The sequence below is a fragment of the Camelus bactrianus genome, chromosome 1, assembly GCF_048773025.1.
Source record: "Camelus bactrianus isolate YW-2024 breed Bactrian camel chromosome 1, ASM4877302v1, whole genome shotgun sequence".
Classification (NCBI taxonomy): Eukaryota; Metazoa; Chordata; class Mammalia; order Artiodactyla; family Camelidae; genus Camelus; species Camelus bactrianus.
In genome coordinates, this window is record NC_133539.1 from 87,494,119 (window position 1) to 87,500,118 (window position 6,000).

Below are 6,000 nucleotides of genomic sequence, written 5' to 3' on the forward strand. Positions count from 1 at the left end.
ATTTGAAACATCTTTCTCTGTTTCTTCATTTTCCTTGACTCTGGGTTGGTTTCTATGCATTAGATAAAACAGCTACCTCTCTTATCCTTGAAAGAATGTCCTATGTAAGAGATTACTTTATCCTTCAACCCTTTCCTACTCTTGGTAATCTCTTAAACCTGTGTGATTATCTAAGCAGCCTGCTTTATTTTTAGTGGTGGTCAGTAGTCAAGGGTGTGCCAACACTTGTTAGTGTCCCAAAGGATCTCAGTCAGCACCTAGATTCAGCCTAGACCCTTAGGTAGCAACTTTTAAAGTATGCAAATATATACAGTTCTGTCGGACCAGTAACATAAGACCTGCTGGGACTAGGGCAGGATTTTCAGGGGGTAATACCCTGGGCAGCAGCCACAAAAACTGGGGCATTGGCTATAAAAAACAGGGCACAGGATATGCATATAACTCTCCTTCAGGTGATACTGTAGCTCTGGAATGCAACAGAAGGAGAGCATGAAGATAGAACCTGCCCTCCAATGTCCCTGAAGAGGATTACAGCCAGCCCATAGACACATGTTTAATTGGAAGCTTACCCCTCTGGCCACAACTATGAAGATTAGTTAACAGGCCTCTTTCATAGACTGGGTACCTAGGGCTGTTGCCTCTCTGATATACCCTGGGGATGGTAGCCATTTAACTCTTTCTCTGTTGGGTATACTCCTGTGGGATCTGTGAACATAAGCCTTGCTGGCCACTGAGCCAGGTGATCAATAGGTGTCCCCTGGGTAGCAACCACAAAAATTTGGGTACAAGATTAGGATACAGGCTCCTTTTGGGAGGTACTGGTGACCTGGGATGAGGCAGAGGGAGAGTGCCAAAATGACTCCTGCTGGCCTGCATCTCTGGAGAGGATGTCAGGAGGCCCCTAGATATGTGTTAAATTAGATGCCTGCCCCTCAGGCAATTTAAGTGTCTGTTGTTCAGAGTGATTTAGTGACTGTTGCTATAAACGATTTTTACCTTCTTATTCCTTTAGAACTTAGAAATCACTCAAAACATATCATCATATATATGATTCTTATCTTCCAATTTATTTAGTAAGGTGCCCAGTATACTCTAGTACAGATGAAGGTAAATATGAATTCTAATGAACTACTTAAAATTCTGCTTTGTACTAAGAAAATAATTATTTCATAGTGATACCAGTTCATGTTTTACTGCGGTAGGTATATACCAGAATCCTTCCCTCTGTGTACTTTCCTTTTAGAAGGATATAACCTTCTTTAATGTGTGGAAAGGATACAGCCTCCCTATTTGAAGACAGTGCATCTTCTACAGTGCCTACCAGGGTGCTGTCTGTATGCTGCCGGTGCGCTGTGCAACTGGGTATTCAGTGTCTTGGCTCTCTACTTCCATCATCACTAAAGTGATTTTATGCAGGGATTTCATACTGATTGTCTGAACTGGCAGATAATCTTGACTGCTTCCCCCCTGTTTGTAATGGCGCCTCTGGGACTCCAAACATCAGCTGCCAGTTCCTCTGGGAATCTCCATATTCTCTGCCTACTTCCCTCTGTTCTATTGAAGTTTCTTTTTAAATTTTTCTTTTTTATTCAGGAAGTTCTCCTTGCATTTTTAATGATTTCTGCTTTGTGCATTTAGCTGCTAAGCTATTAGATTTATATGCGTTTATTGCTGTTTTACCTTCTTTGTTCAGTGTGCCTTCTATTATGATACAATATTCTTCTTCACTCTGCTTCATGTCTTTAACCTTAAATTACAGCATGTGCATATATTATGCTGGCAAAGCATCTTTTTTTTTTTTTTCCCAAGTACCTGCTTGATAATCCCTTTATTCTCAACCTTTCTTTATAAGTGGTTTTAAGTCTGTTTCTTATGACCTGCATTTAAACAGATGCTTTTGAACTCTCTTTTAGTAGGAGTCATAATTGTATCCACACATAGGGCAATGTTTGTATATAGTTGTCATGTTTCTCCCATCTTATTTTATGTTTACTGCTTATTTTAAACTATCCTTTCCTATATTGTCTTGTACTTTTGCATGTTTTTAAATCAAGTTACTATTCATTTCATGTTTCCACCACATATTTGGATATCCTAACCATAATTCTTATTCTGTTACCTTACCCAACCTTGCATTTATAATTAGATACATATTTCTCTACTATTGTTTGAAAAGGAAGCATTTCCCCATGAAAGCATGGACGCATCCTACAAAGATGAGATATAAAGAAACACTTTTACTCATCCTGTTTACCCGGCCTCCTCCACCCCTACTATGAGGCCTTTAGAAAGCCTCCATTCCTGAGCTACTTAATTTTAATTATTGACTATGATTAAAATTTTCTTATAGTTTAGAGTTTTCCTGGTTTCAAATGTCCTTAGAGCTTGGATTCTGTTTTTGAATTATTTATTATTTGGTTTATGTATACCCTCAATCACCTCCCTCAGATGAAATTTCTTACATTGTACATTATCAGTCATCTGCCTGTAAGATGATACTGTCAGTAGGTATAGGATTTGGGGGTTATGTAATTTTTTCTCAGTAGTCAGCAAATATTATACTACTGTCTTCAAGTTTCAAGGGTTATAAATGAGAAATTTGATGCTAGTCCTTTTTCCTGTGTATGTAACATTTTATTATTACCAGTATTATTAACAGTAGCATAAATTATTATATGCACTAGGAACTTGAAGATTTTAGCTTTATCTGTAAAATTAAAAATTGTCACACTATAACAAGGTATACTTCTTAATTTCATTAATTCATCTTAGAATCTGATGGGTGTATTCATATCCAGACACAGGTCACCAGACATAAAGCTCAGACAGATTCCCTTCCATTATTTGTTTAATCATTTCCTGTCTTGCACCTTTTCTTTCTCTTTTCTTCTCCCCTGAAATATTCTTACATTGAGTGTCTTGTATTTCCCTTCCATGTTTTTATTTTTTATATGTTGTACTACTTCATATTTTTCCTCTGGTCTTGGCAATAGTTTTTGTTAATATTTCTAAGCCACTAGTTTGGGGTGACAGTAGTGATCATTATCTTTTCTATCATTTACTACCCATAGCCCCAAATCTTTTGTCTTGTCAATTTTTATAAATTAATTAATTTAATTAATAAAAATTAATGTATTTATTTATGTCTAAAACGTATAAAAGCTTCCTGTTCTTGTCACTTCTTTGGGTCTTCATTCCCTTGTGAAGGCTCCCATGCACATATGAAAATGAAGTAAAATGTGTCTTTCTCCTGTTAATGTCTTGGTCAGTTTAATTTTCAGACCTAGCGAGGGACCTGAAAAGGAAAACTTTTTCCTTCCTTACACTTGTAAAACTATGGAATGTGGAATATTCCTCTTAATCTCTATCCCTTCAAGCTTTCTAGACCCAGAGGTGGTCTCACATCTTAACCTGCTTCTTCATTTCCTTATTGGTCTGCTTGCCCTGGAGAGATTGGGGTGATTTGTAATCTCAACTGGGCATAATGCTCAGATTGATGCAGGTCATGTGTTTCTCAGGATCCTCTGCTTTGAGGACCTCACATCCATGCTTCTTTATGCTGGTGTCCCCAGATCACCCAGGCCATGGACGAGAAAACCACATACCAGTTCTCTCTACCTTGACAACTGCAGAACAAATAGTGTTTTTCTTTTTTCTTTTTCTCATCTATGTGCCTTTAAACCTGAGTGGTCCTTTGGTTTAGGAAAAAGGAGATAGACCAGAATTCTTAATGATGGAAATGAAGCTGAGTTCCCACAGTCATGTTCCGAGAATCCTCTGTTCCTCCTAATGAACTCTTCCAAGTGTTCTAATCCTCCTTGCTCTGACCTCAAGTTCCTAGAAGCAGGGATCCTCTCCCATTGCTTTTTATCTAATTTGGTCTCTTTATCAAGACCTTTAGGTTTTGTTCAAAGACCCTTTGAACATTTCCTTTCAGGTTCCCTTGGTTCATCCATCCAAACACCACTCTGTGCTCTTCCCTGGTGTATCAGTTTCTTGACTTAAATGGATAATCCAGCTACTGATTGACTGGCTCAATTATACAGGTTTCAAGGAAAACTTTTGATTGATGTGCAGATGATTTATTTTTTAATTAGAAAATAGGATTGTATACACATGTGCACACATCAACCTTCCAATATTTTTAGAAAGGTATTTTAAATGCATATTAAATCTCCCCAAATCACCCTTAATATGCTTTAAATGTCACTCTGAAAACACAATGTGACTGTAATGTCTACATAAACTTTATAGTCCTTATAGCTGAATCCATAACACTTCTAGGATTATTCTTTTGCCGTCATTTGTAATTAATTCCCTCCTTGGGCCATTGGTGAATATTCTATGAATGTGCATTTAACTAATGCTACAAGAAACAAAATGTGTAAGTACATGCTCTGGCTTGTGAAGTACAAGCAAATCAATTGTGACCAGTTCAAATTAAATTCTTTTACTCACTGAACATAGTATTTAGATAAAAACATACCAAAGTAGTTTCTTCTGGTAGATTATTTTGGTGAGTCATGATGTGACATTTTTAATATCTCATTTTATTTCTAAGGTAAAAGATAATATACAAAATAAAACAGTAATAATGATAAAATAAGATTTATTAGGCACTTACTCTGTGCCAGGTAGTCACTTAGTTCTTTAGGTGCCCTGTATCCTTTAATGAACATAACTCAAATTAGCAGTGAGTTACTGTAATTTTCTCATTTTATGGATGAGGATACTGGAGTGTAAAGAAATTAAGAAAGTTGTACAAAATCTGACAAATAGTGACTGATATAGCCTAATTTTAAACCCATGTTTGTCTAAATCCAGGTCTCACTTAACAATAACAGTGTGGTATTTTAAGTTCATTCATGAATACTTATATAAAATCAGGAGACTACAAGTGAATACTTTTATTTAAATAAATATATCTGAAAATATCTGAATTATTAAATGTGATTTCATATAATTGAACACTCTAATAATTTTGAAATACTTCTAAATAAGGGTCTGGCAGCTGGCATTGAGAAAAATATAAATTACTTGTCATCCCTCCATAAATATTTCTTCTCATTTTAAAAAATTGCTCAATTGTATAAATTATGGAGTGGAACTTTCTGGAAACAACTAATTTTCTGTGAACTTCAATGATATTCAAAATAATTAACAAATTTAAACAAAAGATATGTGTGTATAGTTTTGTTATTCAGTCCTCTTTTGTATCAAATTAATTCAATATTGAACAGTAAAATCCCCTTTACACATAGAAAGAAAAATACTGGGTTATAGCAGTAGATGTAGTATATCAAGAATGTCCTTATTTTGCTTTAATTTTTACAAAATTTTTTATTGAAGTGTGGTTGATTTGCAATGTTAGTTTCAGGTGTATAGCAAAGCAATTCAGTTATACATATATATACATATATGTATTTTCTTAACAGAGCGAATGTCTTTATTGTAAGCCTAGTAGGGCATGCTTACTTGAGACAACAAAATCAACATATTTTATTTAAATGATATTTGATTTTTCATCTATGTAAAAGTATACAATGGTTATCTAAATAAATCATGTAATTTATATATTAAACTTACTTACTTAGTATCTTTTGTAATATATCATTATATGGGCAGATACATGTTTGTACTTCACAGGCCAGAGCTTGAACTTGCATATTTTGTTTCTTGCAGCATTTGTTATGTTCACATTCTTAGAATATCCATTGACAGCCCAAGGAAGGAGTATGGACAGAAAAAAATTTAGAAACCTTACTATGTTCTGAGTTTATCCATCTTTTAACATGGTGGAACTTTAAAAATTGGCCCACAATTGACTTGCAAACAAAGGATAGCTTTGGTTAATTTTACTGTGTGTTGATATAATGGCCCAGGTCAGCACCCGCTACTTCTTCAACTTGCCTATCCCTATGCTGTTCTAGCAACTCAGCCGTGGCTGGGCCCTGGACCAGTCCTTATCAAGACAGTCGTATATGTGTGGGTGCCGAAAAA